This window comes from Athene cunicularia, assembly GCF_003259725.1.
Source record: "Athene cunicularia isolate RWA chromosome 5 unlocalized genomic scaffold, athCun1 chr5_part1, whole genome shotgun sequence".
Classification (NCBI taxonomy): domain Eukaryota; kingdom Metazoa; phylum Chordata; class Aves; order Strigiformes; family Strigidae; genus Athene; species Athene cunicularia.
Genome location: NW_020799101.1, coordinates 38,808,407 through 38,822,003, shown reverse-complemented (window position 1 = coordinate 38,822,003; position 13,597 = coordinate 38,808,407). Strand labels below are relative to the sequence as shown.

At 42.2% G+C, this 13,597-nt stretch overlaps 1 protein-coding gene and 1 long non-coding RNA gene across 4 annotated transcripts in view; one reads left to right on the top strand and one right to left on the bottom strand.

Annotated features, from left to right (window-relative positions):
- The window catches only part of RGS6 (regulator of G protein signaling 6), a 274,836-nt gene that overhangs the window by 88,684 nt on the left and 172,555 nt on the right, over positions 1-13,597 (bottom strand). The gene's annotated exons all lie outside the window — the stretch shown is intronic.
- LOC113480876 lies at positions 47-12,496 on the top strand. The gene is made up of 4 exons (XR_003398557.1): positions 47-322; positions 432-659; positions 9,730-9,828; positions 12,358-12,496. It is a non-coding gene; the product is annotated as an uncharacterized LOC113480876 (long non-coding RNA).

The window sequence follows — 13,597 nt, the reverse complement described above, 5'->3', positions numbered from 1 at the left end:
GGTACGGCCCAACGTCCTGCCCGGGCCCTGCCCCGAAGCCCGCCGACGGCAGCTTACCGGGCGCTGGAAGGCAGCGGCCAGGCTGACGGCAAAGCAGAGGCAGCCCGCACCGGGTTTGAAAGCACGGCTCATGATCTTAAGACGTAACTAATCTGGCAGATAAGGACAGTAAACACAGGCTCCAGGCGGAAAGGAGCGGGCACCGACCTCTCCCCGCCCCGGGAGAAGCACGGCAGGGAGAGGGACGCCGTCTCTGCTGCCACCACTCACTGGGTACAGGATTAGTGAGACGAAAAGGTCCCTGGAAATCAACACGCACGCGGTAAAATACAACAGGTCACACTATCAGGTTGTGTCTGAGAACAGGCGTGGAAAGGCGGAGGGAGGAAAAGCTTTGTTTATCTTCTGTTTATTTTTCACTTTCGCCTCAGGACCACGCGTTCGCGAGGAACAGGCTCAGATGCGTGATGCTCCTCTTTTTCCTCAATGAGTCATCTGCATCTCGCACCAACAGTCCCCGAGAAAGATGGCGAGACAGCGGCCGCGGCTCCCATCCCCACACCGCCAGCCTGGGCGAGCTGCCAAGCAGAATCTGTCCACCCCACCCCACCCCATCCCATCGCAGCCAGCTCGCCAGCCCACTCCCAGAATAAAGTTAGGTATGTACAGAAATATTTGTGAGACCTAGTGGGAATGCCAAGTTTTTTACTGTGCAATAGACCTTGACGTTTAGAAATGCATTTGCTTCTGTTTCACTGGGGAGATAGAGGGACGTCTTTGTTTCTGTGGATCTCAAGAAATTCAAAGTCTGATAAGAGCCTGGTATCAGGTGGAGAACTCATACGGCTGATCATCTGTAACCCGAACTTCTTCTGTCCTCCCAGAGGAAAATAAACACCCAAAACTGTATGAGTTAAAGCTACAACCTTATGGATTAAACTGAATAACAAGAAGGGAAATGTAAACTACAAAGATACAGAATGTATTGAGAGGAATGAAAGTTTTGAAGAAAAAAGAAAGTTTTGAAAGTACTACAGTAAATTTATCTAAAGAACAGTATAACAGAAACAAGTAAAGAAAGTCAGTTCCCAAAGAGATCATGTTAAACCCAGGGGAAAAATGAGACAAAAGTAACTTCTGTCTAACAAAATGTTCTGTCACATAGAGAGACAGGCACTAAAAATGAGATAGAAATAGAGGAATCCATGACTTTGTCTCCATATACCCGTACAATCCCTCCTCAGGAGCACAGGTTAGAGAGTAATTTGCTGGACTGCTTACTGTATGTTCCCTGCTGCAAGAACAAGCATGAAGGTGATGTTTGGAAGAAGTAGGACCAGAAATCCCACTGTACAAAAGCAAGGTAACTCAGTGATGGTTAATCATGACAACTGATTAAGTATAACGATACTCAATACATGTATTAATGTTATAAATACTACACAGAACTCAATTCAAAATACCCTTCCAAAGGCCATATAAAAAAATCACAAACGTAATCAACTCTGACATAACAAAGGCATCCCAAGTGGCCTTGTATTTTCTGTGAAAATGTGCAATTACCAAGTTCCAAACCAAGAGTTACACTGGAAAAGAACTGTCTTTGGTAGGCTACTGGGAAGCCTTTTCTGGATCTGTCCTCTCAGGACTGCCAGGCTAGCTATCTCAACCACAGGAGATTCCAAAATGAAGTACAATCAAGAAATTATGCAGGCTCTTGTGCTACTTGTAAAACTCAGCTGGCATTGACGATTCTTCCCTTAGTCTCTTCCCTATCAGCTGCACGTTTTATTATCAGTATTTACTGACAAAAAGGGTGAAGGAGACAGAGTACCTATGCTTCAGCCAGAAGCAAAATACAGGCAGGAACTGTATAAAACTTCTCCCAGATTACCCCTATGACAAAACTCCCTAGAGGGACCTTGCAGACTGTGAGGGTTACTTATTCCTCCTCCTGGCCACCTAGCATTATCAAGGAGAGTGCCAACAACAATTGCCATTTTTTGTGATGTACAAGTTTTTCCATAAGGAGTTCAATTGCAAGCCATAGATCAGTGGACACACCAGCAATTCTGAGAGGAAGTTTTGAGAAAAGCAATTCTGAGATAGAATAGTCTAGAAAGGGCCAACTTCTCTAATTCTTTCTTTCCTCCTCTGCCCTCCAGTGATGTATGTATAATAACCCTGTGGCCATACCTCATATTCCTTGGTCAAAAACCACAGAGTTTCTTCAGCCAACTGCAATCACGGCAGCACTGACTGTGCCTTCTCCTCCCTTGCTGCAGCCAGCAATTTGGGGTTTGTACCAACTGCACTGCTAATGGCACTGTCACGACTCTGCTGAAACCAGTTGAAAGCATGGCTGGTCACTATTTACAACCCTGGTATCTCACAAGCTCAGCAGATTCTGTCCACAGTGATTTATTCTGAAATAAAACTTTTCAGCCTGTTCACACTCTGATTAGCACTAGCTTATGCTGCATATACGGAAGCAAGTGCAGATGGGCCAAGCTGTACACTGTCCTTCACCAGCTCAGGTATGTTCCTCCCTTGCAGTTAAAAAGATAAAAGAATCAAAGTGAGTGGAGAAAATGTACAAGAAGCAAGAGGATAAGCCTGTAAAAACCAGTCCCAAGGAATAAGTACATAAATGTTGAAAACAATGGTATGCAAAAATAAATTATGCTTGCAAAACCTAAATGGTCCAAATGCTACTCTGAAATATGTTAACATACTTTTCACTGAAGTCTACAAAGAGTCTCTGCGTATGCCTGAAAGACAGTCAGAAATAAAAAAGATGAAAAAGTCTGTTTTCACTACTCACTGTATCTGGACTTCTTCATCTAGTACATGGGAGCTTGGCAGCAGGGATGTCCAACTTCAGTTCTGCTGTACACGTTGCTGTACAGCTTTGAAACGACATGTAATGTTCCTGCAGGTCGATTATATCGCTGAAAACGTGTAATGACAATATTCAGGTATCTGTCAGCAGGGTTGTAAAGATTAATGAATTGATGTTTACCTAGCACTTTGAAAACATAAAACACCATACAGCTTCATAGTGTGTTGAACAATAACACTGATTCCTGCCAACGGAGTAGCCTGTGCCGAGTCCCTCCTCTGTAAATGCTCATTTCTGGTTTTACTTGACAGACTGAAACCTGTCAATGCTTTGCAGATTTTGCTAGCATTATGCTCAGAGCAAACTAAAGCTGGTCCCAAAGCAGGTAACTCAGAATATTGTCTCCAACTTAAGAGAAGAAATTGAAAGGGCAATATTTACATTCTCTCGCCAGCTTACTCAGAGACTTGTGCATACACTTGACATAGACTTGTGCAAACATGATCAGTCTATGACAAGGCCATGCAAACTTGAAACCAAGATCTCAATCGAGTAACTTTATTGTTATAAAATATTACTCAGCATTTGTTAGGTATTGTCTAATACTGGGCTGGTCCCTTTTGTAGGGCCCAAAGCTACCAAGCTCATTCAACCAAGGACCATATCCTTTATTTGATCCCATTCTTGTTAAAATGGGTCTCAGACAATGACCTCACACGGCTTCACTCCACGACTGTGACTACCCATGCTGCAAACTTCAAGTAAAGGCTGCCACATTATGGCTAAACCAGCAATTTGCTGCCAGGAGCCGGCCTGGTGAGAGAAGAAACTAAAGCAAGATTTGATATTCATTTCTGAAAGTCTTGAGGGTCTTTTTTTGCATTTAAATTTGAAAACACACTGAGAAGCATGTCACAGATGTGGAGATGATAGTCTTACATTAAAGTGCAGTGCAGCATGACAAATTATTGACCCACTTCTTAAAGAAATATCTCACAGCAATGACATCTCATCTTCCTTCAACACATCATTCCAGCATCTAACATTGCAAGCCACCACCAGCATCTCCAACTTTCCTTCTACAACCCGTTAAAAATAAAAAACTTTCTTCAAATTGTATCTATAAAACTCCAGAAGGCTGGTCTAGACAAATGACTGTGTTTCTGCCAGAGATGCTTTTGATACTGTGACTTTTAACGCTCCTCAAATTTAGACCCGGACCTTGCAAATACCTGGTTTAACAGCAACAGTCGGTCTTCTGAGGCTCCCCTAAGGATATCAGTTCTCAGTAAACAACAAGCACTTGGATTCATCAGTCAAAACCAGTACTACAGAAACCTCCAGAAAAATACAGAAAAGGCCAACAGACTTGTGGCTTCATGAGTAGACCATAAAAAGATAAAAACCCCACAAACAATTTAAACAGCACAAGATATTTTTTTAAATATGATTAAACTGTTCTCCTGCTCTTCCTCCAGCCCATGGGAAACAGAACTGTGGCCCCCGATCCAGACAGGTAAGCCAAGGGAGAACAGATTTATCCCTTGTTTGAAACAAACACAAAATGGTAAGGATGTGTTTATTTCACCACTATTTCAGATTTAAGTTTGCAGAAAACTGGCTGATTCCAGATATGCAATCAAGTCCAGGAAACAGAGCAGTGACAGCAAAGCAGAAAAACACACACCAGGCTTACCATGGGCAACAAAAAAAGCAGTTTTCAAACATTTGCAGCTGCTCAGGAGCTAGACAGTGTTAGTAATACCCATCTGAAGCATTACTTGCAGGGATGGTCAGCTTATACCTTTTGAGCACTCATGAAGGGTTCAAGAGAGGTTCCCTTGCACAGGACCTTCTAGGTCACCCAAATCCTTGACTGCAGGAGAAAGAGTGCCTGCACCGCTGGATTGCCATCAAAGCCAGCACAGGGAGGTGGGTACCATGGGAGGCCATGAGCACCTCCACCTGCTAATCATTCTTCCAACTCTCACACTTCTGAGGCTTACAAACTGGGGTCAGGAAGTCGGTTGCCTCCAGTCTTTTGGCAAGATCCTGTCTACCCACTCCATAGCACCAGAGTTGCCTGGTTAGCCCAGTGAACGCTTTGACCTATCACCACATGAAGCTGTCCTGGCTGGGCAATAGCTGGTTGGGTTAAGTTCTGGTATTAGGGAAGAATTTGACTACCCACATATACAGACCAGTCTGACCACTAACGAATTCCTCCCTGACAGGAGGAACCCACAACAGCCCCTGCCCAAGCATATGCTAATGAAACAGCCACACTGTTGATCTGGCTTAATTGCTTTGTTAGTATTAAAATAATGTAAGAGAAGTTGACCTATAGCAGCAACAAATACAGGCTTCTATACTTTCTGCAGAAAGGATAATCAGTGGATATCAGAAATGGAGACAAGTAGGTCCCCAGTTGGCTTAGATCCAACTAGATTTTCTTCCATGAAGATATCTTTCAATTTTATCATCTGGTTATTAAATGCACATTTTTGTCTTAAACCTCTTTTGAGTAATTATATGGATTATGCTGGTTTAGAATGCTCCCTTTTATGAAACTAAATTGTTGGGTATTTGTATGCTGTCTGTAATTTAGTATTCTAAAGTAGTAATTCTGAGAGCAAAACAATGCACCTCCTTGCCTACTTCTCATTTTCTTTCTAGTTGCTTGCATCCCTTTGCCTCCCTGAAAACACAAAGACATGGACATTTCCCTCGGATTATTACCGGACCATGGCAGCCTAATAACCATTCATGCTTTTGAAAACTTCCCCCAGATAGATTTGTTACATCTTTTGACTATAAAGGATGTCAACCCCAGACAAAATACCAACACAACAAAAGGTGTCCTACAGACAATCTTTCTGTATTTTTAAAAGAAGATGCTGGACACAAGTTTCAAAAAATGCCAAAGTGACTTGGACTGTTGAATTTTCAAATCTGAGAGGCCCTCTGGAGCCTACATCCTATCAGCTTTCAACAAAGATGTACTGGCATAATAATTAGAACCATTTTTTAACACCAGATTTACTTTTTCAAAGGCACCTCAAGTGTTTTAACCTAGCCACGTAAATATTGGAGGAGCCTACCCTCGGTTTCAAGCATTCAGCTCTTTCTTAAGCTAGGCATAAGTCCCAGACTAACTTCTATAATTCATCAGGTTAATTATTTTTGCTTTACAATTAAGCAGTCAGCATTCTGTAAAACTGATTGAGATTTCTGAGAAAACCTGGGCATATGCTTTTCTCTCGTTACACTTTCATGTGTGAGTACCAATTAAAAAAAAACCCACAATGTATAAACATTTTAGATCATACATAATAAAATTAAGAGCTACGTAATTCACATCAGTCTTCCAGTACCACAAAGATTTCTTCTAAAATGACCAATGATGCATATCAGAATTGTCCCTTAAGGGTAAATGGATAACATCTGGTATGAAAGTACTAACTAATGCAACGTTAAATGGACAAAGCACTCTGTAGCTCACATACTTGATTAATTGTAAGCCACACACTTTACACTTTGGTGGATGTTTGGGTTTTTTGTACATTCCAGGTATATCTATAAATCTAAAAATCTAAAAAAAAAAAACCCAAACAAACAAGTTTTGCATCAAAATTTCACCATTCAGCATGATCCCAAACAAGCATAAAAGGCTAAAGCTGTCTGTGTGACTTAGGCACAGTCCATAGACAAGAAGAGAAAACGGGTTATGTCAAGTGGCAAACAAGGTTAGTACATCAGAACAAGTTGAGCATGTCCAGGTGGGATGTGTTGGGATAAAGACAGGAGAATCACTTCCTTGAACTACAGGAAAAGATGAAACCTTCAAGCATACCTACATGCTAGGGGTGAGATGTCCTGGCTGCTGGAGGTAACCACTGCAGGATGAGTGCACCCAGAGCAGTGGATACTCCCTGGCACTGGCAGTACCTCCAGCTGCAGCAGCATGGCCTCAGCCAGCCTCTTCATCTTCGATTAGGTAACTGAGACCTTTACTTGTCTGGAATAGAGTATTTCAGCTGGAAGGGAATGACAACGATCACCTAGCCCAACTATCACCTGTTAAATTAGTCAGGTTAGAAGCAAAGGACTGCTTTAAATACCGACATGTTAACCTAAATGTTCTTTCAGTCAAACACTAAAATCCAGTTCTACAAGAATACACTTTTGTGTCAGTCACACACACAAGGTAAAAAGTACATTATGTGTACATTTACAGGATTTTACATATGCCAATGTAAAATGCTGAAAAAAATATAATCACAGAATCATAGAGTGGTTTGGGCTGGAAGGGACCTTAAAGATCATCCAGTTCCAAGCCCCCTGCCATGATCAGGGACACCTTCCACTAGCCCAGGTTGCTCACAGCCCTGTCCAATCTGGCCTTGAGCACTGCCAGGGAGGGGGCAGCCACAGCTGCTCTGGACAACCTGTTCAGTGTCCCACCACCCTCACAATCATTTCACCATATTCCAAAATATTTTCTAGCAAGCTTTATTAATCTTTACAATGAGATTAAAATTTTATTCTGCATTTCTGAAAAATGAAAACACTATCAAACCCAAACAGAATGGCAAAACATCTGTGTCCTCTACCAAGTCCCTCTCAGCAGACAGCTGGAGCCTGAGGAATATACCACCACAGTATTGCTTTTTTTCTTATATACTACCCTAGATATCCACTACAGGATCCATGGCCAGACAGTATATTGGTGGGCACTGGTTTGACTTGGGAGTGGGAATTCTTACTACGTCCCTCAGAGCCTACCTTTTGCAGTTCATACCTGCTAACTTGCTCCATGTTAGTTAAGAGGCTCACCTCAGAGAAATCTTCTGTATGCTCATGTCTCATTAGGTGAGGTCAGTCCCTTCAGCAGCTGCAGGTTATGAGAAAAAAGGCAGAAGCAAGAGGGAAGGGACATGACTGAAAAGGACATGCTTTATCTTCAGTCCCCCACAGCACCTACAGGGAGCTTGCAAAGGTATCATCTGCACCATAATGGTTCCAAGGGCAGCTGCTTGCATGGGTGTCCACAGCAGCCTGGCTTCACTGGAAGTTACCCTTTTAGAAAACTATTATCCCAACACCAGCAGAGATCCTGCAAGGTCTCCGTCCTGCAGAAACCCACCTCAGAACAAAGCACTAGCACTGAATTCCCTAAAGAGATACAGTGCAGCCCCTCTAGACCCCAAAGCCCCTTCAGCAAGTTGTCACCCAAAATACGGTATTGCACATTATCATCACTACTACAGCCCTACCTGGCAGCTTTGATTATTTGCAGAGAGTAGGTTTATATTATCGTATCACCCCCACAACATAGCATGAAATTACCATCTTCAACACCAAAAGCTTAACCTATAAAGCTCAATAATAAAAAAAGATAAACTTATGTGACAAAAAAACCTCAGCTGCCATTCATGTTAATGTGCAAGTCTATACAGGTTTTCATCAGAGGTAGGACAGCAGAATTCAACAATACTTCTCCAGAAATAAAGTTTGCTATGCAATGGGACAAGACAGGATGTACTCTGTGAGTGACTCCCTCCCTTAGCAAAGAGAGGCAGAAAACAGGCTCAGAGACTCAGTCAAGCTGAGCAGGCACTGCCAAGTGACACAGCTGAGCAGATGCTACCTTCCTTTAATTTAGTAAAAGCCAGCAAGGTGGCTCAGCAGACCCATGCAGACATGACGCAAACCAGCTGCGGGTTTTACCTCTCACTGTAGCAGCATATTAATCCATCTCTCTCAGTATCAGCTGCGAAGGACACCCCTCCTGTTCTACAGGGCAAACCTCCAGCTCCATGTTAATGATCCCTGTTACCCAGAGGTAGCCTAAAGTGAAAATCTGTAATTGCAGGTGACCAAAACAATCAAGATGTGGTGGCTTTTCAGCCTTTCCTCACACACACCCCGAAGGTCCCTTTTCTATGTGCTGTCTTGCCAAACATTAGAGCACATCTGCTCTAATCCCCGAGAAATGTGGACTATTTTAATCTGACTCTGCCCAGGATCCTGCTTGCCATGTCTGCATCATTCTCATAGCAAGGAAAGGAATGGTCTTGTACCTAGGTCCTCTCTTCTTCATTGGTGAGTTACAGTGGTTAATACAGGTTTTTATTCTTTAAAAATGAAACGCACTCGAAACACGCAAAGGCTTTCTGAAAGCACCGCTTTGATAATCGTAAATGTCGTAATCGTAATCGTAAATCGTAAATGGTATACAGGTTGGCAGAGGCTGCTCCAAGCACAAGAAGTGGCAGAGAAGAAAGTGTGAAGCTGGGAGAGGAAAGAGGACACCAGAAGGTGGTGGGGGGATAATGGTACAAGTGCAGAATTAAATGATTGTGGGCTTGAAGCAAACCATGCTGGATGAGGCTGCATGCAACCTGCCAGCTGGAGGAGGCACCACACACACAAATGCAAAAAGAGCAGATGGGGACTAAAGGGTGAACTAGGAGGAGGAGCAGCATTTCTTCATTTTAAAAAAGAAGTTTTTTTAAAAAAGCTGCTATTAAGGCACCTACTGCAGTACACAGATGCAAACCTCTAAAAAACTACCCCTAAAATAAGCAACCTCTCTTCCATGAACAAACTAGTCCAGGAATCCCAGGAAAGAGGAGTGGGTGGTGACAAAACCAGATGTCTTTTTTTAAGATCTTTTTGTTTGACAGCATGGGCCCTACAGAGTGAACACTACTTGAAAAACAGTAGTCATAGACCGACAAATCTCCAGCCTGACACCACACATGAAAAGCTTTTTTTCTTAGTCTGGTACTCTACACCCCAGCGTGACTTTTCCAGCGCTCTCACAATCTGCTCCTATAGTGTTGGTACTATTTTAATTCACATAATGTGAATCTCTGTTTCAGAAAACGCTTCATGGCCTGAGAATATTTCAAAGAAAATTCACACAACACATCCCTGAATCTGCCCAAATTGGTTACAAATCCTTTGCCTGCTGAAGAGAGGTAATAAAAGGGAAATTAATCTTGAAATTTCTGGATTAAACAGTTGACAGGCAAGTGCTAGAAGAACTGGTGTCACAGAGGACAGCTGTTTCCAGAGCTGTGCCTAAATTGATAGTCTAGACATTATGAATGAGAGCTTGGCAGAGCTGAAGAAACTTGTCACAGCAGAGGTGGGTATCCAAATTTTAATGATTCAATTAAAAAATGCTAAGGTTGATGGAAAACAGTGAGCTGTTTCTACCTCTGTGTCCCTATGCCTGCCCTCACGCTACCATGGGCGTAATTACGTAAAATGCACAATCCTTAATGGAAGGTGGAATTATTTAAGGAAAACAGCTGGCAAATTTAGAGCTAAGTAGGAGCACAGAAACGTCAATGCTGAACCATGAGTATGTCAAACATGACCCAGATACCTAATTAGAAGATATGCTCAAATCTAACGTGCACGGGGCTCAAGAAACAGGCTGACTGAATACAGTGGAGAGGTATGTTCTTGAGCTTTATTGCCCTGATTGCATTAGACTGTTCTGTCTCCCCACTCTTCACTAGCTTTAATGTCACAACCCTTACAAATTTGCCAGGAAAGGGGAGGGGAAAGCAGCATTACAGAATAATGATGCAAAGAGCCTCATCTATGAGCTTTGAGGGGGGTGTCCGAGGCTGCCACCAGAGAGCTTCTCCCAGCTCCCAGAGAGAGGTGGGAGCTCAAGGCTTTGTGTCTGTCCCCAGCTGACCCCCTCTGAGCCAGCACCCGGCCATGGGGACTGAGGAGCTGGGTAACCCTTCTGCCTCGAGTACCTCAGCCTAATGAGCCCCTGCATTCCCAGAGAGTACCTGAGGAAAGAAAACCGGGGAATGTGGACAAATCTGCAAAACCTGAACACCATGGTTTGTTTATGTTCACACACAGAACAAGCGTCTGCAGCCGAGTCCCAAGCCACCAAAAGGATTAGCAATATAAGGTAACATAACACATTAATTAAGAATGGCTCTATGAAAGCTAACTATAATCAGGCAAATTTTTTTTTTTTTAAATGCAGCACTCTGCAAGAAGAAAGCTCTGTCTACATTTATTTTAATTTTTCCCTATGCTATTCTCCACCAGGGCAGAGAAATATATTCCTTTGTGTTTTTAAATAAAAGTATCCAAATACAGAGGAATACACTCACGGATGTCTGCTCAGCTGTCCTGTACAAAAATCAGGGGAATCTACAGAGATATTGTTATCTGAACGAGAGTGGCCCCATGGGACAGCCCATACAAGTTAGTGGGGAAGAACAGTCTTCAAAGAAAGCTTGTAACGTGTCAGTGTGCTCTCTTATTGTAGTCAAGAGATGAAATTAGGTGTGTAGACTAAGTACGTTTCTTAACTTGATGCTCAAGGACCCTTGCTGACAACAGGAGCAAAAAGCTGAATAGGGAACAACATCATTGACGGAGACAGTGCTGAGATATGCAAACATACTACGAAAAAAGCAGAAACTCATTAATTTGCTTATGTATCATGGATAAGAAAAAAGGTAACAGAGTGACTACCAGACCCCTTCTTTGATGGGCGTTGGGGATTTGCACCCAGTAGGCAAATGGGTAACATGAGCTGTCGGGTGTGGTGCTCCACCTCTGAGGGGGAAGGTGGTTGTGGGGCAGGATCAGGGAGGTTACCTTACCTCTGTCCTTGGCACTAGCACAGCTGTTAATGGAAAACTTCAGATGGTTCCGGTGCTCACTGTTCAAAATGGTTGTTAAAACTTGGGAAAGGGTCCAGGGGAGAAGCACAAGAGGAATTAAAGGCCTGGGAAAAGCACTGTGTAGTCAGATACGCTTTCAGGGACACAATTTATGAAAACCTTCACAAAATGAAGCAACTATTTCACTGCAGTGACTAAGTAGCTTTTGGGGGAGAACAGATGTCTTCATTATCAGCCATAACACCAGCTTCAATACCAGAAGGTGATTCTGACAAAGTCAGACCAGAAACAAGGAATAACTTTGGGGCATATTACTACTTTAAGGGTGACAAGTAACTTTTTTTTAAAAGTTACAGTAGATTTTTTTTATGCCAGGTATTTTTAAAATTGGATACCTTCCTGTAAGATGTACAGTTGTAGAGAGGATTTGAGGTGGGAAAGTTGTATGTAAGCAGACTGCACCAAAGGACCACCACAACCTCCTGCTGCACAGGTCAGCATGTTGGGCAACGGTCTCCATCCTCCTCTGCCCACCCACAGTCAGCCCTCTCTCCCAGGAACATGCACTCCCCTTACAGTTCAAGGACTCACAACAAGATTTATGAGCCTTTACACCTGTGTTATTTACTGCCGGGGGACACACAGCTGCAGTGTCTAAGCTGATCGCTGTCAGCTCCCACTGGGCACAACATGGTGCCCAGGCACACCAAAACTGTGACAAAGCAAGTTTCTGAAAGCAGTAAACAAAGGGGCACTGACAAGCTCATTTTGAAAGGCTTTTTGCTGGGTTTTTGGTTGGGTTTTTCTAACAGTTTCAAGTCGTGTCTTTTCAACTTCTAGGCATGTGTCATCTCCAAGTACATCTTACAGCTCTCTAAGAAAGCCACTCACTGTGTCAAGGACCCGAGGCTCCAAAGGGAGCTCTAAAATTCTACTTGAAAAACCGAATCTGTAATGCAATATCCATGTAGCAATGACGTAAATGATGAATAAATGATGCTACAATGCAAAACTATGAATTCTGTTTTAAAATATCTAGTCTTCTGACTCTATGTTTACTACTTGACAAAAGAAATAAACTCTGATGAACACACCACCGTCCAATTCATTAGTTTCAGCAACCACAGCCCTGAATAGCCTTGTGATTGAAATTTTATCAGAATACAGTAACCTTTATTTCTCTTCTATGACTACTACTGTTCCCATAGAAAGCTCACCTGTTATTGTGTCTCTGGTAGGAGAAAAAATTAGACACCATTCAACAAAATAACACTGCACATTTGGCAAATATCTCATTTGCGAAAATTTGTGGTTTTCAGTCAAAAATTCAGGAAATAGGAATGAAATTTAATCAATACGTAGAGCAAAGGTAAAATAATCAAAAAAGAAAAAAAATCAGAAATTGTTCACTCAAGTGAATTTGACCATGATTTTGGCATCAATCACTAAACAACCAAGTTTCCAGAAAAACCAAACCTAAAGACCATGAGGAAAAAAAAAAAAAAAAAAAAAAAAAAAAAAAAAGATGCAATCCTAGTCCTATCTACAATAAAAATAGGTACAAAAATCACAGGATAAGACTTTCTATGCAATAAAACACAAAACCCCACAATAGTTAGATGTAAAACCTTCCACTGCTACAGACATACATTACTGTTCTTGTCGGTCTATGTTATGCTCTCTTTTTTTTTTTTTTAATGTGAATATAATTAGCTTTTTACATTAATCAACTTCTCCAAGTTTCTTGAATGTTTTATAACTCATTTCTGGGTAAGAGTTAATCTGCAATCCTGACCATACTGTGGAAGTATCTGCATTGAGAAAATTCTTATTGTGCAAGTGACCTTGTAATGGAGCAGAATCCTGAGACTCTCTTCTTGCAAAGCATGCAGCCATCAAATAGAATTAACTGAATGAAGACCTAATTGCTTAGTTTTATTTCTCTGCAGGACCAAAATATAATTTTCTTCCCTGCATGTGGTAGTGAATCATACATCAAAAATATCCAAGCTCATCAATTCACACCATACTCAAAACAAATCCATGGGAAACCAGCATGCAATTTTGAGAGATTTATCCC